Raw genomic sequence first — 26,238 nt, forward strand, 5'->3', positions numbered from 1 at the left:
GTAGGTATAGGACTGATGTTAGGGGTAGGTTCTTCACTCAGCGGGTCGTTAGTTCATGGAATGCCCTGCCAGTAACAGTGGTGGACTCTCCCTCTTTATGGGCATTTAAGAGGGCATTGGATAGGTATATGGAGGATAGTGGGTTAGTGTAGTTTAGGTGGGCTTGGATCGGCGCAACATCGAGGGCCCAAGGGCCTGTACTGCGCTGTATTCTTCTATGTTCTATGTTCTATGTTCTAATATATATAGTATATTGTTTTTCACTCATTACTATTAAGTAGTTTAGACACCTATATCATTATTATGTGTGAAAGATATTATGCAATTGGTCATGGAATTGTTGTTCCTCAAATACTGTAGTCTCTCTTAATAACATGGTCAAATATATAAATATAAATCACAATACAAGGTTAGTTACGCTACTAAAACATAGATTGTGAATTAAGAAATAACCAAACTTGAAGCTTACATGTGAAAGATAAGGAAATAAAACTATTTTAAATATATGAAAAACAACTACAAATTTTGTTTCTAATCTACTTTCTTTTTTAAAAGGCATTTTTTAAATCTTAAAATTCTTTGCTGAAGTATAAATTAGAATAAGAAAAAATTACCTTGGTGCAGACTTTTTTTTAAGACAAAGGCTCTAAAAGCATCAGCTTATTAGAGCTTTAACAGTCGAGACATCTCACATTGCAAAGGCAGCATCAGTGGTACATAATAAAACAGCAATGACCATGCATTATTTTAAGTGACAAGCTGTATGAATATTGAATAGTGAGTGGGTTTCCTTTTGTGGCTCATGTAGTTCTCTGGAAAAGATCCGTTTTAATGAGCAATCAAACTATTGCAGTATATTTTTGAAAAATACTTCATTTGGGAATTGGTAACTGACAACTAGATATGCATATGTACCTGTTAATATGCTAATGAAATAGGGGATGTGTTCTTATTTTCCTCCAGTCAATTAATCCAATCATTCAAAGTCCACCTGAAATTCTCTACATGAACATAATTGGCATCAAGTCTTGAAAGGAGGATAAAGATAATTAATCTACAATTTTAAATCAGATGAAAAGTAATAGGCTGCAGATAATTGATCAGTTAAAACAGTAATCAGTAGGATTAATTAAAACTGTAATATCTCTTAACTTGTACATTATGTTATGGGGCATCTCCATTAAAACATATCTAGCACTGACATATGCCACCAACAAGTAGTTGCATCAGTTTACATGCTGCTGTTGGAACTAAAATAAAATATGACTCTTACATTTACTTATTTGCATGCAAGTAATCTGCCTTAAAAATATGGAGACTGAACTGGAGATTCTCCAAAACTGAATGGAAACTAGAAATTTCTGGAGAAACTCAGCAGGTCTAGCAGCATTTGTGGAGAGAAAGCAGAGTTCACGTTTTGGGTCCAGCGACTCTTCATCAGAACTGACTTTGGCTAGGAAAAGGTTGGGATATATGTTGTAGATGGGGTGAGGGGAGGGGGCAGGAGTCAGCATTAGATGCCCAACTGCTGTTCTTTCTCTTTGAGTTCCAGCTCCAACTCTTGTTTACTCCTTGTCCCTCCCCTGCCCCACCTTCAGGATTTATAGCAATCATTGCCCAGCTACACTGGACCCAAAATGTTGGCTCTGCTTTCTGTTCCTAGATGCAGCCAGAGCTGCTGAATTTCTCCAGTAGTTTCTGTTTTGGATTTTCAACATCCGCAGTCTTTGGTTTCTCCGAAAGAAAAGGTTGGGATCGCATTAGGGAATTAATCCTTTGCAATTATCACAAAGAAAGCAGTATGGGACCTTTGTCCTCCTAATTATTTTAATTTCTCCAGTGTCCAGCCAGCGTTAATCATACTGTTCATTGACCAGAATTATCAGCCAGGCAGCAATGATGTGAGTGCCTGATACTGATTAAAGCTAGAGTCAAGATTAGAGTGGTGCTGAAAAAGCACAGCAGGTCAGGCAGCATCCAAGGAACAGGAAAATTGACGTTTCAGGCAAAAGCCCTTCATCAGGAATGAGAACTGATTAAAGCTAGTCAGCATCCTTTAAAGAAAGTAAAAGAGAGATCATAACACATTTTTATAATCATGCATGAGATTATGCTGAACTGCGAAACATGGCACAACATGCATAACAGTGAGCGCCAAGATTTTTGGATCAGGTTGGCCTTGGCAAAGAAGCTATAAAAGGACAAGACACGTGCTGTAGCTGTAGGAAGTCAGGAGGTCCTCCAAATAAATGCTCAAAAGGCAAAGAGCTAAAGAGTTGAATGCAATGAGTCAATCGCCAAGTACATGGATTCAGTGAAGCAAGAAGTTCAATAACTTCACACAGGTGTTCATTGTCAGCGAGTGCATCTTTGAATTCCATATCTCACCAATTGGATGCAAAGTGCTCAAATCACCACACTCTGTCTCACTTAGCAACCATTTCTATCCAATCATCAATTTCAATCCCTATAAATCAGGATAAATCTGGGATCGAGCTCAAGTAGTTGAATGGCCTACTCCTATACCTCTATTGTTATGATCCATTTCCAAAATGCATACGCTTCATTGCACCCTAAAGCATTTTTAGATTTCCAAGTACAGAGTACAGTGAGAAGTATATAATGTCATCACACATGACACCATCTTAGGTACAAAGGTACCTATGCACAAAAAAACTTTGGCATTTAGCCTTGCTGCAGGTCTCACACCCGCATCTCACAGCTTGCACACACTGTCAGTTATTCAACCATCATACTTGCATTTAGCCAATTGATCGCATAACACACTTCCCTCTCTACTGCAGCATACACACAACTAAAGGTAGCAATGCAATAATCTGTAATTGCACCTTTAATAGAATAAAGCTTCCTCAGGCACATCACAAAGGGATTCAAAAATAAAAATATGTCTCCGAACTAAGGAGGTAATAGGACAGGTGACCAAAAAGCTTAGTCAAAGAGAGAGATTCTAAGGACATCTTAGAGCAATGTTGAGGTGGAAATGACTTAGTTTGCAGATTCCAGAGTTTACTGCCTAGGCAACTAAAGGTTCAGCTATTCAAAAGTGCAACAGTAAAAGAAATTGCTCAAGAGGCCAGAATTAGATCTTCCTTTTAACAGCCTGTCCTTATCTTTGTGGTCTCTATTTACTCTGCAGGTCATGCTGCATGCCAAGAGGAAATATGAAAGGATCTGGACTGAATTATCTCGTGCAGAACCTTGAAACCAGCAACAAGTCCTTTGGTTGCCATCATATCACTCCCCTATTAACATCTGTAACTTTAATCAACTTTAGAAGGTAACAAATTTGCAGAATCAAAGTAATAACCAGAAGAAGTCACCCAGAATCTAACATCTGAGTGGTTGGTGATGGTGTGAAATTGTGCTGGTAATGGGCACATTCTTCCTATTACCGAAGATGTGTACAATTGCATCAGCTTACAAGGTGTTAGCTCGGATGTTAATCTCCAAAACAGCACCTCTACCATCAAAACGGTGTCTCATGCTGATGATCTAACCCTGTATATTTCCGGTTATCATTCATTGTCTCTGTTTTAATAGTCTCACCATTTTGACAACTTGCAATTCCATGTTCACTACTCTGGAGCCGAAAGAGTCATAGTATTGAGAAAAATGGATGCTAATGAGACTAATTTCTTACCACAATTGCATAGAGATCAATTCTAAACACGGAGAATGCAAGAAAAATAAGAATTGTTTTTCTGCTGGTGTTAGCTGAAGGACATTGTTGGACTGGACAAGTACATGTTTCCTGCAGCCATTTGAATAATGCCATATCCACCTGAACAGGCATCAAGGCTTCAGTTTAAGATGACTTCTTCACCACCACACTGAAGTGTCATCTTGATTATCTACTTCAATCCTGGAGTAATACTTGAACCCACAACCATCTCACACAAACATAAACGTATGATCAACAGAACTAAGCTAATACCTGTCACAAACTGTATTAACCTTGAAGTGATCAATTCTGTTTTTAATATTTCCTTCACCATGTAGAAGTAAAATAAAAAGATTGTCCAACCCTTGTGCATTACAGGATGATGTAACTGATTGATCAAGTTACTAAATTAACAAATACAGTGAGACTGATCTATTCATCAATCCTAAAATTGCCAAAATCGTAATTAACTGCCTGTGACTACAGACAATGTTTGCAATTCCAATTAAAATAACTTGTAATAATTTATGAGTATATCAAATGTGCAATGTTTACCATGCATCCAATCATCTTGTGTATAATGCTGCATTCTCCAATACTTACAGAAATTTCTGACGCACCATGCCAAAACATCAATTTGATATTGATTATGGTTTTGACTCTATGAGTTGAGTCTTCAAAGAATACACTGAAGCTGATAATATGTTAATATTGTCACATTAGATAGAATATTACAACACATATCAGTAAATGACTAATACAGAGTGTATCAAAATCAGGTGGTGCTCACCATACTGCACATGAATCATTTATTAAGATATACAAGGGATTCAAAAATAAGCTCATTGATTTTTTAAAAAAATCAATATAGTTGTAAATAAGGTCAAAATAAGGGTGATGGCAAAATGTTACATCATTACAGGGAATAAGAGACAAATAGATCAAATGCAAAATGTTTTCATGTATTCAAAGAAGTTGACTAGTAGGTCAGTCAACTTATGCTAGCTTTTTTGGAAGATATATCCACTTTCTGAATTCTTGCAATTGTAAATTGCAATTGTCAAGCAATTGTAAATTCTAACCTGACCTGTATTTTGCATGATATAATGGAATGGGTTTTACCAGCTCTGTGGGAAAGGACTGGGAAGTGGGGTGCTCAGAAAATGGCTTCTAAGGTTAGTTTTGAATTTTTAAGAATATGTTATTTGATGATGCATTCACATATCTTGGCCATTAATGTGTGGCCATTAAACTTCCTGCAGGTCCAGATCTTCAGGCTACACTACTTGCACTGGCTGCAGTTCTCACTGTCTTGGCACCACAGTAGAGAAACTTTAAACATGCTGTTGAGCTCTACTCACTTTTCGTGCAAGTGACACATGCTGCATCAGTTACTTTTAGTTCGGTTGCTGCCAGAATGCGCCTTCCTTGAAACAGTACAGTCTGGCTTTAGGTACAGCAGTTCTTAGTAGCCTCACAGTAACTTGAACATCCTGCTGAGGTGTGCAGCCACTCAACAGGATACGTCATACAATCTGCATGCTACAAGCATTTAAATTAGCAGACAACATGAAGTTACTGTGCTGCCTGCATCATGACAAATCAGGGAGGGTAATTTGCTTATTGTGATCCCTGTCCCTGTGTTCAAGTCTTTTCCAACTTTTCCTTTATCCGTTTCTGGAAAACTGGAATAGCCTGGAGAGGTAATTTTGGTTTGCTATGTAGATGAAAGTACTTTTCATTTTAAACCAATTAAAAACTATTAAGTGAAATAAGCACAACAAGACTGCATCAGTAGAGCTGATACTAAAGCAAATGAAATATGCAAAGAGTGCAAAAATAGCTTTGACAATTTGATGATTTCAATAATTTTGTCCTTTTTTACAAAAACATTCAGCTATTGTGATCCAGTTGTTTTTCCTTTAATTACTTCATTACATTTATCAATTCTCAATCACATCTACTGTGTATGTTATCTGTGGCTGAAGTTTGTAACTAATATTCTTAATATCGCCAGGTACACAGCAACCTAATTTTTTTTTAAAGATTTCAAGCTCAATCATGCGTCATAAAAATTAAGCATTGCTCAAAAAAGGAAAAAAAAAGGAAAGGTTGAAAATTACATCCAACCCTCCAAATAAGAAAATGTATATTCCGCACAGACCACTGTGGAGGGTAAGACTTGCAACCTTTCGAAAATCTCAAATGGAGACATCTGGTGGGATACTGCATGTGGCTTCTGGGTTATGTTCTCCAGGGGCTTGTGACAGCTGTGAATGTTGTCATGGTGACAAATTCTTCCAGCAGTTTTGAGTTACACACAGGTCATTGTTGTTTGGCTTTGACTCAGAATCCATCAGCAGGAGGGCAGCCTCTGTGGGGAAGAACAAAAGTAGTCGCCACAGGAAAAGTCAGGACATCTGATGTCTCACTTGAGACAGCGCAGAAAGGAAAATTCAGGAAATAAATAAGGCCACTAAACACTGAGCAAGACCTCAGGCAACACAACATTTTTCACTGTTTTCTATTTAAAAGAAGAAATTTGGACAGCATGGTATGTTCACAATTGAAGCATCGATGTTGTAAATTCGAAATTCTCCTTCCAGTCATATTTTATATGTTAGTTGACTGTGCAGTGCCAAAAATTACTAGATGAAAAATTCTTACAATACACAATATCATTAATTTTGTGTGAAGTTCAGAGAGCTAAATCATTAAGGCCGGCATTTTAAGCAGACGAGATGACTCTACCTACCAGATGGAAAGGTGGGGACAGGCCCCTGAAGTCAATTCCGTCCCCATGAGGCAGTATGTCTCACTGCTGTAACCAGACAAGGCATAAGAGTGGAGGCTGGAGAATCCAAAATTGGACATGTAGTGGACAGCAAAGAAAGTTACCTCAGACTACAATAGGATCTTGATCAGAATGGGTCAATGGGCCGAGGAGTTGCTGAAGGAAATTAATTTAGATAAGTGCAAGGTGCTGCTCTTTGGAAAGGCAAATCAGGACAGGACTGACACATTCAATGGTAAGGTCCTGGGGAGTGTTGCTGAACAAAGAGGCCTTGGAGTGCAGGTTCATAGTTTCTTGGAAGTGGGAGTCACAGGTAGATAGGATAGTGAAGAAGACATTTGGTATGCTTTCTTTATTGGTCAGTGCATGAGTTGGGAGGTCATGTTGTGGCTGTACAAGACATTGATTAAGCTACTTTTGGAATACTGTGTTCAGTTCTATAAGAAAGATGTTGTGAAACTTGAAAGGGTGCAGAAAAGGATGTTGCCAGGGTTGGAGGCCTTGAGCTATAAGGAGAGGCTGCTCAGGCTGGGGCTATTTTCTCTGGAGTGTTGGAGACTGAGGGGTGACCTTATATAGGTTTATAAAATCATGAGGGTCAAGGATAGGGGCAATGGGGCAATATTTACTGTGTGGGAACTGGAGGTTCAGATTGAGAGGCTTGGGAAAGGAAGGCCATTCTCTTTCCTCAGGATTACCAGAGGGGGCCCAGCAGTGAACCCTGTCAGCCTGGTCTGAGTTTGCCAGCTGAGCCAGTGTGCCCTTCACAGTCCAGAGGAATACCCAGCAGTGCAGGAAGGAGGTTAATAACTTTCTGCTCTTTGTCAGGGTGAGTGCCACCACCTTCTCTCCACTCCCTCGCACTCACCCTAACGCTGTTACTACACCGATATCTCTCCGTGTCTCACACTCTACCATCCTCAATATCGCATGCAGCATCTTCTCTCATCCTTACGCACCCCAACACCTGCCCAGACTATTGAACCCTTCCTGTCTTCTGAGCTGCCTATTCCCTCACTTGAGACACCTCACCACCTTTTGCCCTCCTGCACCAGCACTAACAGCTGTGCCAGACCTCCAAGTCCCATCAGCCAAGGAAGAAGCATTGCCAAGTGCTGCACTGTTCTCTCCCATTAACATCACTGTAAATGGATTCTTAACATGCTCAAGCTCTATCCCTATTTCAAAAACTATTCTCTCCCATCTCCTTCAGACACTAGTGGGATCTGCAGATTATCCACCATACAGCCCCTCAAGGCATCATCTGCTCCTTCACCATTGAGGAATAAGCCAGAGATCACTCAAAGGAAGTAGTGACAAGGTTTGCTCTTGCATCCTCACCCAGCTCAGATACTGAGACTTTGGTGGGGGTCTGGAGCACATGTTGTTGAGCACATCATGTCGATGGCTCCACAACTGGTCAAGGAAGTAGTGCCACAGGCTACTGGCACTTGGAAGACTGTGAGAGACCAGGAAAATGCTCAGCCTCAAGCAGGAGTTAACCCCTTGGTGTAGGCCATGTGTGTGTTTTTTTTTTGCAAATGCACAAGAAGATACAGGAGCAACAGGCTGTGAGTCTGAGGCAGTGAACACTGGTTACCATTGAGAGCCAGGTCTAATACCCTCACTATCTGATGGATATATGTGCAGACCTACACTCCATCATTCTCACTGTCAGATGCATATACACACAGACATGCACTCCATTGCTTTAGCCATTGATACTTTGCACCAATGACAGGGTCACAGAGGATTGAGTTACCATGACGTCAAATCAGATGCCCTTCCTTCTCAAAGAGACAGTCTGCTGTCAATAGACACCCAGAGAAAAAAATCATACACAGGCCCCATAGCACCTGAAAAAGATCCATTTATTCCTACTCTCTGTTTCCCCTTAGCCAGCCAATCTTCTATTCATGCCAATATGCTACCCCTCCTCACCATCAGCTTCAATTTTCCCCAATAAACTTTGACGTGGCACATTATCGAATACCTTCTGGAAATTTAAGTATAGTGCATCAAATTGTTCTCCTTTGTCCTCAGCATATCTCACTTTCTCAAAAAACTTCAATAGATTGATCAAACATTATTTCCCCTTCACAAAACCATGTTGACTGTGTCTAATTACCTTGCTCTTCTCTAAATGCCCTGCTACATCATCATTAATAATAGCTTCAAATATTTTCCTAATGTCAGATGGTCAGCTAACTGGCCTGTCATTTCTATTTTTTCTGTCTCCCTCATTTTTTGAATAAAGGATTTACATTTGCTATCTTCCAATATAATGGGGCTTTCCTTGAATTTATGAAGTTTTGGAAAATTAAAACCAGTGCATCAATTCCTTCGGTAACTGCTTCTTCTAAGATTCTAGGATGAAATCCATCAAGACTCAAGGAGTTCTTAGTTGGAGCTCTGTACATTTGCTCAGAACAATATCCCTGGTGATTGTAATTTTCCCAAGCTCTTTAGATTAGATTACTTACAATGTGGAAACAGGCCCTTCAGCCCAACAAGTCCACACCAACCCGCCAAAGCGCAACCCACCCAGACCCATTCCCCTACATTTGCCCCTGCACCTAATACTACGGGCAATTTAGCATGGCCAATTCACCTGACCTGCACATCTTCCCTCCCTTCCATTCCCTGATTTATAACTATACATGGGATGTTACTTGTACTTTCTTTAATGGAGACTGATGCAAGGAAGCTGTTCAATTCATCTTAATCTCCTTATTTTATATTGTTATTTCCCCAGACTCAATTTCTGTAAGATCAATACTCGCCATGTTCAACTCATTTTAAATGTTTATAGAAGTTTTTACAAAATGTTTTTATGTATCCAGCTAACTTTTGCTCTTGCTCTATTTTTTCAATTCTTAATCTTTGAGTCAATCTTTCCAGTTTTTATATCCTGTCCAATCTTTTATCCTGTAACTTGCCTTTGACCTAGAAAATAACTGGCTATTTCACAACATTTAAGAACAATGACTCTGATCTGTTCATACAGAAACGGGTCATGTTGGGCTAATGTTAAGATTTATGGTAGTGTAGATGAACAGAGAGATCTCGGCGTCCAGGTACATAGATCCTTGAAAGTTGCCACCCAGGTTGATAGGGTTGTTAAGAAGGCATACAGTGCGTTAGCTTTTATTGGTAGAAGGATTGAGTTTTGGAACCATGAGATCATGCTGCAGCTGTACAAAACTCTGGTGCAGCTACACTTGGGGTAATGTGTACAGTTCTGGTCACCACATTATAGGAAGGACGTGGAAGCTTTGGAAAGGGTTCAAAGAAGATTTACTAGGATGTTGCCTGGTATAGAGGAAGGTCTTAGGAAAAAAGGTTGAGGGACTTGACGCTGTTCTCGTTACAGAGAAGAAGTTGAGAGGCGACTTAATTGAGACATATAATCAGACGGTTAGATAGGTTGGACAGTTAGACCCTTTTCCTTGGATGGTGATGGTTAGCACGAGGGGACATAGCTTTAAATTGAGGGGTGATAGATATAGGACAGATGTCAGAGGTAGTTTATTTACTCAGAGAGTAGTAGGGGCGTGGAACACACCGCCTGCAACAGGAGTAGACTCGCCAACTTTAAGGGCATTTAAATGGTCATCGGATCAGCATATAGATGAGAACGGAATAGTGCAGGTTAGATGGGCTTCAGATTGGTTCCACAGGTTTGCGCAACATCGAGGGCCAAAGGGCCTGTACTGCGCTGTAACGTTCTATGTTCTATGTTCTATCTATGGACAGAATGTCCACGTGAGGTTTCATTTTGATTGGCAAGTCTATACTGAGTCCACAGTAAAATACAGAAAGTTCAATTAAGAAGTCACTTGTACGCATTGGGCTGTGTAGAATCCTAACTACATTTCATTATTAGTTGCAAACTGCCTTCACTGCAAGAAGTCATTAATATGGATAGTAACATAATAATGTCAGTCAGGGAAAAATCAAAGGACTACATTTATTCTTTAATTGCATTTGAAGATTTTTAAAATTCCTTGAACAAGTTCTACCCTCTGAGAGCCTGACTTGTGAGTGATGGTGGATTGTTTGACAAGCAGGGAGAGTTCAGAGTGGAAAAGAGAAAATAATCTCGGTCATAACAAATTTATCTGATCAGGCATTAAAAGGTAGGAGCGTGCTATTTCCAACAGAATGGTTTGCACACGCTTTAGTGGTTGCTGCTACAGTGCTATTATGGATGTTTTAGTAATATAAATTCATACTGAAACTCAATTTTATTCATTTTGACTACTAATTTGTACCTTTTGTCAGCAAGAAGCAAATATTCTAATAATACATATGGAAGGTTCAATGTCTCAGACTTCTACTCACCTTTCATATTGCCACAGTGATTGGCAGGATAAACTTGTCAACTGAACGCATTGTATGAAGTGCTCAATAGCTAAATGCTTTTTCAAATCATGCAGAAGTGAAATGAAAAATATTGCAATTTCAAACACTTGGCCAAAAATTCAAAGTATTGTATTATTAAATTTACACGTTCTTGACATTACAACTTTATTCAACTAGTCATCGACCCAACCATACTATTAACAGTGTTCTTTACTTACGCATATTTGATTTAGCTATTCAGCTGCTTTTGCAAAATGCTAGTGACATTGTTGTGATAAGCATGCTGAAATGTAAGTTTGTTTTTATAATTTAGCCACTATCTGGAAAGCATAATTGCAAATACATGCTTTTAGCAAAAGATTAACACTGCTCTATAAAAAGCTGAATTACTAATTAGAGCCTGAAAATTACTGAGGCCATCTCCTGGGACAAAATAATACTTTCACTTGTCTCAAGAAGCATTTCTGGACCTGCCCAAAATCCAGAAGTCAGGAAAATTTGCATGTACCAGATGAGCATCTGCACCAGATTTACCACAACTGTGTTGTCTGCTTCAGCAGGTGACTATGGTGAGGGAGATGAAGTATATTGATGTCTTTTGCTTATCCAAATTGTTAAAAATATAGAAAGTAGAAGTGGAAGTAGACCATTCAGCTCTTCAAGGCTGCTTTGCTATTCATTATAATCAGGGCTGATCATCCAAATCAATAGTCTGTTCCCCCTTTCCCTACTTAACAAGCCAAAGATTCTTGCAGAAGTCTGTAAAACTCTAATCCCTTACCATAATTAAATATCACGACAAAGAGAGCTTTGAGAAAGTCCTGCTTGTGACAGGATTCACGTCTTTATGTTGGTTTGGATGGGTTGTGAGAAGCACATGGTTGGCAAGTTTTCTAGCAGTTTCTGACATCCTGATAACTTTTCACTGCTGTGCTATGTCCAATAAGTGGAAATGAAGTACCCCTCACTGCTAAAGCCATTTGAAACAAGCTAAAGAAAGAATCTTCCTTAATGGGTCCTTTCACAATGTGGCTCCAGAAACTAATTGTCTTATATCACTGGGACTCAGGAATTTCAGGGCTAATATTTCTTCTGCTTGTTGATTTGTTCAAACACCCTTTGATAATATTGTACTCGATCATGAGGAAGTAGGTTAGAAAGCAATCTGGTTTGATGTTCCTTCTGTTTCCTTTCTTTTCAATGCAGTTCAGTAATTTCACTGACGCAGGTCACCAATTTTATTGAAGCCAAAGACAGTTTTGGAAAGTCATACTTTCAGGAGCTGAGTCACCAGTCTCTCTTAACATTGAGTTATGCACAACGTAAAGCTCAGAAATAGAAACTTCAAGCCAAATGGTCTATCCTAGTGTTTATACACCACATGAGCATCCACTCACTCTCTTCATCTAATCCCATCAGCATAACCATATTGACCTTTCTCGCTCAGGTAATTACCTCGCATTTCCCTGACAGCATATATTTATTGTGATAGTAAGTCCAACATGGTAACCACTAACCGGATAAGAATGTTTCTCCTGAAATCCGTATTGGTTTTCTTAGGCACAAACTTATATTTATGGTGTTAAGGTTTGCTCTCTCCCACAAGTGGAAGTGCCTTTTGTGAGGAGATATAAACACAAGGAAAGAGTGATGATCACCATGAATCAGATTGGAGGAACAGAGTATCAAAGTTTGTGCGAAGATTTGTAGCTCGGGTGCTCGTTGTTGTGGTTCTGTCCGCCGAGCTGGAAGTTTTTGTTGCAAACGTTTCGTCCCCTGGCTAGGCGACATCATCAGTGCTTGGGAGCCTCCTGCGAAGCGCTTCTTTGATGTTTCCTCCGGTGTTTATAGTGGTCTGTCCCTGCCGCTTCCGGTTGTCAGTTTCAGCTGTCCGCTGTAGTGGTTGGTATATTGGTACCCAACATGAGCAACCGATACCCAACATGAGCAAACCTAATGTAGTGTATAAAATACCATGCAAGGACGGCACAAAACACTATATAGGACAAACAGGAAGACAGCTAACAATCCACATACATGAACATCAACTAGCCACGAAACGACACGACCAGCTATCCTTAGTAGCCACACACGCAGACAACAAGCAACATGAATTCGACTGGGACAACACTACTATCATAGGGCAAGCCAGACAGAGAACAGCCAGGGAATTCCTAGAGGCATGGCATTCATCCACAAACTCCATCAACAAACACATCGACCTGGAACCAATATACCGACCACTACAGCGGACAGCTGAAACTGACAACCGGAAGCGGCAGGGACAGACCACTATAAACACCGGAGGAAACATCAAAGAAGCGCTTTGCAGGAGGCTCCCAAGCACTGATGATGTCGCCTAGCTAGCAACAAAAACTTCCAGCTCGGCGAACAGAACCACAACACAGAGTATCAAAGTCACTGTTCTTTGTGTAAACTTTTTTTTCCTGAGTCATAATGTTGAAAATTATCTTGTAGATCCTGAGGTGATATCATAATTGACATTGCCTGGGAGTTGGGGGCGAGGGACTGGGAGTTGGGGACCTGGGGGCATGAGGCTACAATGGTACTTGCAAAGAAGGAAAGATCAAGGGCATGATCTTCTGGTCCACCAGTGCTTGGCATTGTGTTATCCTGATACCAAGTGAGTTGTCCTTTTTAATACACTGGAATATCAATTAACTGTTTCAAGCGTCGGAATGTGCAATTGGTCTTGGTTAAGCAGGTATTTTAAGTGCATCGTAATAAGATGCAGACAATAGCAGCACACTAGCAAAAGTCTTTACCAATTTGTTTTACCTTTATTATTGAACTGGTTCACAAATAAACAGCTGTTGGAAATGTCAAATGTTAATGAGGCAGGGCAATGCTATAGTAAATTGCAGCGATTTCTCCACTGCTGTGATTACCGTGGTACAGACAAGCACCTATAATAATAATCCCATCTTGCAATTCTCTAACCACTCTGCAGACTAAAGTGCATCAGCCTGGCATTAATCCCACTTATCATACTGACAGCTAGGTAATTACACTCATGCTATACCTATGTAGCCCTCGTAAAATATCAGCCGCTGTTAAGGAATGCACGATGGGTTGGTTTTAAGCTCTTGTGGTTGATGATCATCAAGTGACGCTCATACTGACCTATTTCTTTTCTTTATTTGGCAATAAATTATCCTCTGACCGAAATGTAATGCGAATTCTAATGTGCAATTATAAAATAATGAAGGTGTTTAGAATTTCAGGAAATGCATGCATGTTAAACTATGAAAAAAAATCTAGACAATGTAGCATAGCCAACGAAAAGAAAGCATGTTTAACTGTCTAATTTTCATTCTTGGAACAATTCCTTCTATATAAACAAGGAATTTGTATATTTTGTGTGTGCAAAGTTATGAACTGCTATAAATTGACTTTTCAGCACTAAACAGTTTGCTTGTTGGAAAGCGGTGGCCTGTGAAGCAACTGTGAAGAATAAAGGGCAGATTCATTCCATTACAATTTGAGCGGATGTCTCTCAAAACTGATTTTGATGACTGCCAAGGATGCAAAATGTATCCAGAAATTGTGTTGAGGTGCCCAGTGGAGAAAATCAGAACTTCTGCATCTCAAAGTGTACCCAACATCAGGATGAAATATGACATCTACGGGTGAGGCATTCCCCTCCCTGGTGGTAATGAGTGAGATGGCAAGAAAGGGAAATGGCTGAGTGAGTTCAGTCACAACTCTGCTTGCCACGTTACTTAGTATGTTCTGTGTAAAATGGTCCACAGGCATCCTTCTCAACCATTACCAAATCAGGCTCAGAAGTGGTCAGTTCATGGGCTCTATAAGGTCTCAATTCACCTCTTCCTCAACCTTGCCTCTCCAGCAGGTGAGAATAGTGGCTAATTTCCTAATTGAGAAACCACGATGATCTGCCTGCCAGAAGTATGGGCGAACCTCCAAATGCCCTAAGCTGGGGGCATTTGGAGTCACGGTAAGGTGTGTCCTCCAAAGGCAAACCCACCCTGCCTTTGCCTCCAACATTGCTCAACCATCCTCTCCCCAAAATCTATGACATGAAGATATAAAATACTTGCCCTCTTGTGGCTGAAGCTCTCAAGTATGAGACCTGGACTGGTGGATTTTAGGTTTCAGGAGCTGGCAGTCTCTGATCAGCTGGAAGCTTCTGGCAACCTGAACATTAGGGTTGAGGCCAGTGATTTACTGAGAAATTCATCCAACATCGACTGTTAACTCTTACTCAGCTGATTGGTGGTTGACTTGCTGATGAAGTGTTCTTGCCAATGGAGGTAAAATGTTCATCACCACCTAATATGTTTGTCTCACATTCAGCCAACAAAATGGAAAAATTCCACCCTGTGATTTTCTCTTTCGTGTCATTAAGAGCAACATGTGCAATGTAATGCCTCTCCAAAATTGATTAATATAACTTAATTCCTTCTTTCTTACTCCAGTTCAAAAAGGCATGTTGCTTTAGCTGGTGATTTGTGCTGTTGTTGAACTTGATGCATGATGGAAAAAAGCACCATATAATTAGCTCCAGTGAACTGCATGTCAGTTGATGCCCAGTTAAGCCTCATTCATGCAGAAGTTTAATGCAATATTCACCTGCACTGTTACAAAGATGGATGTGGGATTTTGGATGAAGATCTGGTCCCAGCGATTGAAGCAGGTTAATCATTGTGGGTTGGATTTGACAGTTTCTGGCAGGGTGAATGATATGGTACAGGAAGTGTATGATCTCGATCTTGCCATCTCAACAAGCATTGGACAACAAATTTGGTGCTCATTGGCAGGAAATCAGCCAACCAGCAGTGGAGAATGGATGCTCTAAGGCATCTAGAGTGGATTATCAAGTGAGAGAGGGGTTAGGCTGTGAATTGGAGTAGATTATGGCCATCGATTTAAAAGCTCCTTGACCTATCACTTCTTTCTTCTTTGTTACATGAAACAGCTGAAGAAATAAAGTCTACCACCAGCCAAAGGCTGTCATCTTCACCAGCAAACTCTCTCACTGCACAATACCATGTCTCAATTGCAGTCCTTTCTCCTCACCCTTATGTCAGCTCCTTGTGTCTGGTATAAATCACTCCTCACAACTTTTCCATGTGACTATCAAAAATTGGAGTGGACCATGTAAAATTGAAGCCAATTGCTTCTTTAAGAAGTTCAACTAGCATGTTTACTTTTCTTTTACAAAAATTGCTGGTTGGGCATTCGAATTTGGCACCCACTTGCTTTCTGTAATGTCAGATTGGCAGCATTAGCTTGCCAACCTGATGCCATATTGCTGAATTCTACATAAGCGCGGGAGGGAGCCTGGTTTATGGTTGTTAAATCCAATCCTGTATCTCATGTGAACTGTAGCCTCAGCACACCCCTTTCCACTCCAAATGGATTAACAAGCCTCTCAATGTTGCAATCATAACACTCTGTTTGGAAATATTTTTCAATGGCCAGACAGTTATTTCTGCAGCTTAGCTAGGAGTTGACCATTCAGACCCTGAGGAATCCTCAACATGGCAGACGCCAAAGGAATTGACTTGGAAATTAAAGATTTCATTGGGCAATTCTCCTGGTTTTGAACCCTCTGAAAATATCTATCCAAATAAGAGAATTTGGAGACATTAACTGCCATTAACTAAGTAGTTACTCAGAAAAAGATAAGCCATTAAATGCTTAGACTAACTCCCAAGCACACATTAAACTGACCCTCTCCCAAAATTATTACCAAATCCAAACTACACCACACTGAGACCCCGGACCAGACTCTTTCACCCTACACCCAGGACCCAAATGCCCCCAACAGTGGACACCAACATCCCTCTCTCCTCCAGGACTTAACATGCTGACTTCCATCAGCGGACCCGAAATGGCCTAGCCCCACACATTTCCTCCCAAGAACCTGACACCACCCTCTCCATCTGGACTAATAAAACCCTAATTAAACTCCAGAACCAACCACTCCCCACATCCTCCACTGCTGGACCTCACATATCCCTCTGGGGCACGACCACACCTTCCCTGGAATCCACCATCACTCCCTCTCCCATGGGATCTAATGTCTACCCACCCACCCTGACCTCTCTAAATGCTCCCATTTTTACTTGATCCCCTCCCTACCTTACAATCTGATAATTCACCCACCTGGCACCCTGCCCACTTGATTTTCTACTCTCCCTGCACCCTGACCTGACACCTTAATTGCTTATACCATTTCACAGGAACTGTCAATTAAGCTGTCTGTGATGACAGACAATTAAATCACTTAGTATGGCAGGTGACTGCTGTGAAAAAGGGGTGTGTTTTGACTTACCCAGACTATCCTGCTGGCTGTGAAGACCTAGACAGATTTAAAGTATGGCTCTACAGTTTTGAAGGATCTCTTATCAGAATTACCTGTCAGAAGTGTGGAGTTCTTTCATCAAATGAAGGGGAAATTTGAATGTTGTTGCCATCTCTTAGCAAATCTGGCCCAATGGTTACTTGTAAGAAATAGCAAAGGTAGACAATCTTAAGTCTACTCCACCATTTAGTAAGATCATGGTGAACCACATGCCTTGACTTCACTTTCTTACTTCATCCCCATTCCCCATGACTGTTTTTGGAACCGTTCCTAAACTAGCCGTTCACTTCTTTAACCCTGCTGGTGTCCTCTATCTCCTTTATGACTCTGTTAATTGTGTAAATTTAATGCGGGGATGTGAATCCAGTAACTCAAATAAATTTCAGTATTTCCCATTAATTGCTGCTTAAATATTCTATGCAAAAAAAATCAATGTCAGAGATGCGTATTGGATTTGGTTACCCCAAGGAGCAATTTGTGGAGCACAGGCAAAGTAGCATTCAGTCCATTAATACGAAAGCAGAAAATGATTACAACTTAAACGCAACATTGGTGTGTGTGTGTGTGTTCGCTCCAGCATAACTGAGGACTATAACACCCCCACACAGCAAATAGAGTAGAGGCAAAAGCAAATGATTAGGAACTTGAAATTCCCTCAAAGTTACAGCTGTTTCAGAAAATGTAATTTAATTCCCAAAATCATAGATAGCAATAGAATGTACAGTACTATAACACTACATCTGGTGATTGAAGTTTGGTCCTATCCTTTTTATTACACAAGAATTAGGATTTTCCAATGTCAGCTAGAAACATGCATTAGCATACATGTTTTCGATTCGAAATAACACTGGAGGTGGTTTATGATGCCGTCTCATTCTGGGAGCTTATTTATCTCTTGGTTCAACCTTGCAAATGTTCACAAAAGAATATGCAGACACAAAAGGAGACAAATTTGCTTAAAATTTTGTAGTAGGTCACTGCAATTTGTAATGACACACAGAACAATACTTACCAATAACATTTTATATTTGGTGCATGATGTGTATGCTAATGCTATCCCCAAAGATTTTGTCATTGAGAAAAGAATTTGTGCCAATTGCTCCTGTTTTTTAAGTCAACATTGTTTGAACCTATCACATCATGGTCCTAGTTGACTGCAGCACTTGTTATTTCAATAACTGAGATTCAGAAAGCAACAAGTATTCTTAGGTAATCAATTCTTAAATAAGCAGAAATGTAACAAAAAACGTCAGTTTCAAGTAGTGGGTCTTTTGTGTTCCCTTTCTTTATCAGTTATGGTTTGAACTCCACAGTAAATCTAATAGGACTTCTGTCTGTCTCATTTTCTTACCTCTATAATCGACCTAAACAAGACTTCAAAATGAGCACATGAATAACACACTGGCAATCCAATAATGCTTCAAGTGGGATTGGATGCAGGAAGGCAACCGAGTGAGATGAGGTGATACCCTGGAAGCCCACACCTTCCCACCTTCCACACCTGGGTGGAAAGGACCAAGTCCTACCCACTTACTGTTATTACCCATTTAAAGACCTCTTTTTTTTCACTATTTCCACTTCTGTTTCTATTTCTATCTGGACTACAATCAGGTCTTGGTTGGAGAAAATAGTACTCCACTGATATTTTAGTCCTCACAATTTTGATTGCTTTGAAGGGCTGACAGGTCTCTCTGGCAGGATTCTGTCCCTGCGGATTTGATTTCAGAGGAAGTCCCAGTAATGCTCTCTAAATGGAGGAAGGCACAGTAGACCTTGCTCTAAGGAGTCAGCCAGGATGTTTTTTCATCTGTTAAGTAGGTGAGTAAGACATCAAACCCAAACAGAAGATTCCGATAATTGAATGCAAACCATTCCTTTTAATGCTGTCCATGTGCTTAATAAGTGAGCTTTATTATTCACTGGTATTTAATACGCATCTCTGCACTTAAGGAATGTCTATGACCCAAATTGTGCTTCTTGTCCAGCTGATGCCATAGGAACACAGTCCATAGAGCTGTACAGTATGGAAAGAGATCCTTTGGTCCCACTCATTTGAAATTAATCTTAATCCTATTGGCCAGCATTTGGCTCATATCCCTCTAAAGGCTTCCTATTCATATACTCATCCAGATGCCTTTTAAATGTTATAATTGTACCAACCTCCACCATTTCCTCTGGCAACCCATTCCTCATATACACTATCTCCTACGTGAAAAAGTTGCAGCTTAGGTCCCTCTCCCTTTCCCTCTCACCTCAAAAATCCTTAGTTATTCCAATCCAAACCCCTCATGATTTAATAAAGCTCTATAAGGTCACCTTTCAGCCTCCAATGCTCCAGGAAAAATAGCCCCAGTCTATTCAGCCTCTCCCTATAGCTCAAACTTCCCAAGCATGGCAACATCCTTGTAAATCTTTTATGAAGCTTTTCAAGTTTCACAACATTCTTTCTACAGGAGGCAGACCAGAATTGCATGCAGTATTCCAAAAATGGCCAATTCAATGTCCTGTACAGTCACAACATGATGTCCCAACTCAACGCACTGACCAATAAAGGCAAGCATACCAAATGCCTTCTTCACTATCCTGTCTACCTGGGACTCCACTTTCAAGGAACTATGAAAATGCACTCCAAAGTCTCTTTGTTCAGGAACATTCACCAGGACCTTACCATTAATTGTTTAAGTTCTGCCCTGCTTTGCCTTTCCAAAATGCAGCACCTCACATTTATCTAAAGTGACAAACATTTTGCTAAATGAAAGCATGCTTGCTTGATACCTAAGTTACAGTGTAGATTGCTTTTTTGTGCAGCTACAAAGATTCATGTTACATTAAAATTAACATTCAGTGCTTTGAGAAGAGTGTTGAGATATGCATTTAATTGGTTAAGAGATGGCAGAATTTCATTGCCATATCTCCTATGAATTAGGGGATGCATAAAAAAAGCTTTGATACACTTAGGGCCAGAAGTAGTGTCAACTGTGGTTAATTCTCCATTAAGGTCTATTTGAATTTACATTTGTTGGCTTTCCTTCCTTTCTCTCATCATTTATGAAACTGTGAATTAGAAACCTGGAAATAATTGCTATCCTCGCCACATTAATGGTGCCCTTTAAAAACCAATAGAAAATAAAAATAATGAAGAAAGGTACTGAGAGGTAAGTTTACACAAAAATGCGTCAAAACAAACATTATATATCTGCAAGGACAAAGAAAGGAACACTGACTTTGATCTATTAATAAGATCATTTGGAAAGGCCCTATAGGTAAAGTCATAGCATACCCATTTCTTAAAGCAGAAATGTACAGTGTGAACGGAATTTCAAAGTTCAGAAATTCATCTTGGAATCCCAATTGCATCACTTTAATGACTAAAGAAGGAGTGGACATATAGGAAGAGGAGGCTTACTTTCTCTCTGAAAAATTTGAAAAATTATTTGCAGAAAGAATGTATAACAGGTTGTTCAGAAGCCTGTTTTCTAACTTATCTATTTTGTAAATGAGCCCTGTTTCTCTCACCTGATAGATACATGTGCATTTTTGTTCCATCCAACACTTTTTAATCACTTTTTCATTTTTGGTCAGTAACTGTTTTGTGATTTAATGCGCCATCAGAGAATTTGAGCTGGAAGACATTCGTGCTTTCAAATTTTTAACACAAACAAACCTGTGTATATTTGCAAATCATTTCTTGGTTATCACAATGTATATGTTCTAAACTGTATTTAACTCAAAATCTGTTAACCCCACCAAAGGGTCCTCTTTTAGTTGCAACATAATCCTGAATTATCTGACATGCACAGCATAATATTGCAGGTTTCTGCATGAGGACCAGAAACAGCTCCTTGACCCGAATGGCAAGGATCTCCTTGTAGCCATCCAGTCGATGTCTAATTGAACCTGTCTGCTCTGTTAAAGGTTATTATTAAATTTATCCTGAGAATTTATTTCATCCAAAAAGGTTCTCTGGGGAAGCAAAACATACACGGCTGTGAAAGTAATCAAGTGAGATGATTGACTTGCTGGGGCAAAACGAGTCATCATTACTTTTCACTTTCAACGGCGCCTGAAGCCCTCATTCCATCTGCCGACCCCAGAAGTTGTGGTCTAACCACACCATGCCAACAATACTCTGGGAGGTTTCTTTTTTCAGGTTCATTATGTTACTTACCACAACTGCAGCTTTCTATCAAATATGAGACAGCTGTTATATGGTGTTTGATATCATTCGATCCCTGCAGACCCCACAGACATGATTCACAAGGGCCTTCCAAGCACAGAATAATCTGGTTACACTGTCCACAGTTTTCATTTATTGCTCTTTAAATTATAGACTCTTGACTCTACATGATACATTATTTAGACAATGCCCTGTTAGCTTAACTATATCTGGCATTTTTATTTCTATGCATGATAGAAATTTAATTTGACTCATACCTTAAGTGTAAGGTTTATAAAAAAGACATTCCATGATTCCACAGAGAATAATAAGATTTCTGAAAATACACAAGAATTTCTAAACAATAGTAAAGATTACCTTAAAGCATTCTTATGTGAATATGTTATGATTTGCAGCTTGTAATTATTATACCTACAAAATATGAATTATATGTTTATATCCATCCATTAGCATCATAACTTAGGTGCAGACTTTCACCTGGTACCAGACACAACACACAATGCAGAAGTGAGCAAGCCCAAAGTGAACATAACTACGATCTAACTTTAACCAATCTGAGGGGCTCATACAGCATAGCTCGAAACATATCAGAATCCAGTTTACATGCAATAGTGGCCAGGCTTTAACAGGGATACACTGGCCCCACTCACTGACTGAATTGTTGGGGGTGAGCCTGCCTACACTGGCCCTGGAAGGAAGTTTGAATTATATGTCATTTTGGCAATTAGCTAACTGAAATTGTGACCTCCCCACGACAGGATGGTTCATCTCCAAAGAGCTGTTAACCAGTTAGATAGTCAGCAGATCCTAAGTCCCACCAGCAGCCATGCTGCAGAATAAGGGTGAGTATTGTGGGCTCACGGTGGCACAGTGGTTAGCACTGCTGCCTCACGGCACCAGAGACCCGGGTTCAATTCCCGACTCAGACGACTGACTGTGTGGAGTTTGCACATTCTCCCTGTGTCTGCGTGGGTTTCCTCTGGGTGCTCCGGTTTCATCCCACAGTCCAAAGATGTGCAGGTCAGGTGAATTGGCCATGCTAAATTGCCCGTAGTGTTAGATAAAGGGGTAAATGTAGGGGAATGGGTGGGTTGCGCTTCGGTGGGTCGGTGTGGACTTGTTGGGCCGAAGGGCCTGTTTCCACACTGTAAGTAATCTAATCACGTGGCCCAGTCAGACAGCCCCTGGCAAGGTGGTAGGGAGGGGATGGAGGCAACTGACAGATAGGGGATGCTTTCAAAGGGTGAAAGCCTGACTATTGGTCAGCCTTTCTGTGGGTCACAAGGTGAAAGAAAAGGAGAGACTCCAACACCACCTTTATCTCAAATGCCACACACCTCCCACAGTGCAGGCACACTCGACTCTGTCCATTCCCTCCTTCAGTCAAGCAGTGGCAGGAAACAGTCCTTAACGATCTCAGTTGTCCTGAGGGTAGGGAGACTGTCTGATTTCTATCACCCAAAAGCCATTCCTCTCTGGATGTCATTGAAGGGAGGGGAGGTGGAGGCTGGGTGCAGTGTGGAGGAATTTCCCAGCCATCCTGTTTGATCAAACACAAACACTCCCCCACCCAATCTCAGAACCCACCTTCAGGGAGGGCCAGTAATTCCATCTTTGAAGGTTTTCCCAAGCTTTGTGTGAAGATAAATTTCCTGATTGCTCCCGTCCAGTATTCTCCATATTCAAATCAAGGTTTCATGCAAACGCATATTCCACATTAAATTTGATTACCACCTCTAAGGTCATATCCTTTCTCCTGGCAAAACCTCCCCAGGCTAATTTTTTCATATTAGCTCATTTCTAATTTCTTTGTTAGTCCTTTTAGAGTCTTAAAGTCACACAGCATGGAAATGGGTCCTTCAGTCCAAATTGTTCATGATGACTAGATTTCCTAAACTGAACTAATCTCATTTGTCTGCATTTGGTCCATATCTTTCTAAGCCGTTTCTACCCATGTACCTGTGCAAATGTCTTTTAAATGTTTTAATTGTACCTGTTTCTACCACTTCTTCAGGTCCCTTTTAAGTCTTTCCCCTCAATCCTTTAACCTATGCCCTCTAGTCATGGGCTTCCCTACCCTGGGGAAAAGACCTTAGCTTTTGAGCTTATCTAAAGATCGTATCTATGCCCCTCATGATTTTATAAGAAGGTCACCCCTCAATCTCCAGAGTGATATGCTCTTCTTGTCGGATGTGGGAGTTTAGGGAGAGTTTACACGTTACTGAAGATTATATCTGCAATAAATGCCATTGGTTGTGAATCCTGTCAGATTGAATGGATCAGTTGGACAGACAGTTAGAGGCCATGAGGAATTTACAAGAGCAAGGGAATGTGATGGATGGCAGTTATAGGAAGGGAGAAAAGTTGCAGATATAGTCATATAGAGGGGTTAACTCCAGGAAAGGTAAGAGAGGTAGGCACGTAGTGCAGGAACCTCTGTGGCTATCCCCATTTCAAACAAGTATGATGTTTTGGAAAAAGGTAGGGGGTGATGGATTCTCAGGGGAATGTCGAACCAATAGCCAGGTTTCTGGTATTGGGACTGGCTCTAATGCAATGAGGGGTATGTTGGGGTCCAAGCAATTGATTGTGCGAGGGGACTCTCTAGTCCGAGGCACAGACAGACATTTCTGTGACCAACAGTGAAAAATCAGAATGGTGTGTTGCTTCCCTGGTGCCAGGATCAAGGATATCTCAGAAACCGTGCAGAATGCTCCCAAGTGGGAGAGGGACCAACAAGAAGTCATTGTACACATTGGAACCAACGACATAGGAAGGGAAAAGAATGAGATTCTGAAGGGAGAATATCGAGAGTTAGGCAGGAAATTAAAAAGGAGATCCTCGAGAGGAGTAATATCTGGAATACTCACAGTGCTGCGAGCTTGTGAGTGTAGGAATAGGAGGATACAGCAGATGAATGCATAGCCTGGTGTATGGGAGAAGTATTCACATTTTTTGGATCATTGGAATCCCTTCTGGGGTAGAAGTGACCTGTACAAGAAGGACGGATTGCACCTAAATTGGAAGGGGACTAATATACTGGCAGGGAGATTTGCTTGAGCTGTTCAGGAAGATTTAAACTATTAAAGTTGGGGGGGGAGGTGGGACCCATGGAGATAGTAAGGAAAGAGATCAATCTGAGACTGGTACAGTTGAAGAAAGAAGCGAGTCAAACAGTCAGGGCCAAAGCAGAGAATAAGACAGGACTGATAAATTAAACGGCATTTATTTCAATGCAAGGGGCCTAACAGGGAAGATAGGTGAACTCAGGGCATGGTGAGGAACATGGAACTGGGATATCATAGCAATTACAGAAACATGGCTCAGGGATGGACAGAACTGGCAATTTAATTGGGGATGGGAACCAAAATTGTAGTTCGAATGTAGAAAAGGTTGAGAGTAGGGAGGTCAGAAATCAAGTTTCAGGGACGCAAGATGGCACCGGCAAGCAAGACATTGGTTTGAAGTGCGTCTACTTCAACACCAGGAGCATCTGGAATAAGGTGGGTGAACTTGCAGCATGGTTGGTACCTGGGACTTCGATGTTGTGGCCATTTCAGAGGCATGGATAGAGCAGGGACAGGAATGGTTGTTGCAGGTTCCAGGATTTAGATGTTTCAGTAAGAACAGAGAAGATGGTAAAAGAGGGGGAGGTGTGGCATTGTTGGTCAAGGACAGTATTACAGTTGCAGAAGGGATGTTTGGGGACTCATCAACTGAGATAGTATGGGCTGAAGTTAGAAAAGGAAAGGAAAGGTCACCCTGTTGGGAGTTTTCTGTAGGCCTCCGAATAGTTCCAGAGATGTGGAGGAAAGGATAGCAAAGATGATTCCCAATAGGAGTGAGAGAGACAGGGTAGTTATCATGGGGGACTTCAACTTTCCAAATATTGACTGAGAACACTATAGTACGAGTACTATAGATGGGTCAGTTTTTGTCCAGTGTATGCAGGAGGGCTTCCTGACACAGTATGTAGACAGGCCAACAAGGGGCGAAGCCATATTAGATTTGGTACTGGGTAATGAGCCTGGCCAAGTGTTAGACTTGGAAGTAGGTGAGCACTTTGGTGATAGCGATCACAATTCTGTTATGTTTGCTTTAGTGATAGAAAGGGAAAGGTGTATACCACTGAGCAAGAGTTACAGCTGGGGGAAAGGCAATTACGATGCGATTAGGCAAGATTTAGGAAGCATAGGATGGGGGAGGAAACTGCAGGGGATAGGCACATTAGAAATGTGGAGCTTATTCAAGGAAAAGCTCCTGAGTGTCATAGATAAGTATGTACCTGTCAAGCAGGGAGGAAGCTGTAGATCGCAAGAGCCGTGGTTTACGAAGGAAGTGGAATCTCTGGTCAAGAGGAAGAAGAAGGCTACTGTTAGGATGAGATGTGAAGGCTCAGTTAGGGCACGTGAGGGTTACAAGGTAGCCAGGAAAGACCTAAAGAGAGAGCTCAGAAGAGCCAGGAGGAGACATGAGAAGTTGTTGGTGGATAGGATCAGGGTAAACCCTAAGGCTTTCTATAGGTATTTAAGCAATAAACGAATGACGAGAGTAAGATTAGGGCCAATCAAGGATAGTAGTGGGAAGTTGTGTGTGGAGTCAGAGGAGATAGGGGAAGCACTAAATGAATATTTTTCGACAGTATTCATTCTAGAAAACGACAATGTTGTCGAGGAAAATACTGAGATACAGGCTACTAGACTAGCTGTGATTGAAGTTCACAAGGAAGAGGTATTAGAAATCCTGCAGAGTGTGAAAATAGATAAATCCCCTGGGCCAGATGGGATTTATCCTAGGATCCTCTGGGAAGCCAGGGAAGAGATTGCCAAGCCTTTGGCATTGATCTTTAAATCGTCATTGTCTACAGG

At 40.8% G+C, this 26,238-nt stretch overlaps 1 protein-coding gene and 1 long non-coding RNA gene across 5 annotated transcripts in view; one reads left to right on the top strand and one right to left on the bottom strand.

Annotated features, from left to right (window-relative positions):
• LOC122554211 overlaps positions 1 to 3,235 on the top strand; it is a 301,535-nt gene extending 298,300 nt beyond the window's left edge. Inside the window, exon 5 of one of the 2 annotated variants that reach the window (XR_006312931.1) lies at positions 3,158 to 3,235. This is a non-coding gene — a long non-coding RNA (uncharacterized LOC122554211). The remainder of the gene's footprint in view (positions 1 to 3,157) is intronic. The other variant, XR_006312935.1, reaches the window with a different exon arrangement.
• Positions 1 to 26,238, bottom strand: part of LOC122554210 (dihydropyrimidine dehydrogenase [NADP(+)]-like) — a 735,384-nt gene that overhangs the window by 461,279 nt on the left and 247,867 nt on the right. The gene's annotated exons all lie outside the window — the stretch shown is intronic.

This window comes from Chiloscyllium plagiosum, chromosome 11, assembly GCF_004010195.1.
Source record: "Chiloscyllium plagiosum isolate BGI_BamShark_2017 chromosome 11, ASM401019v2, whole genome shotgun sequence".
NCBI lineage: Eukaryota > Metazoa > Chordata > Chondrichthyes > Orectolobiformes > Hemiscylliidae > Chiloscyllium > Chiloscyllium plagiosum.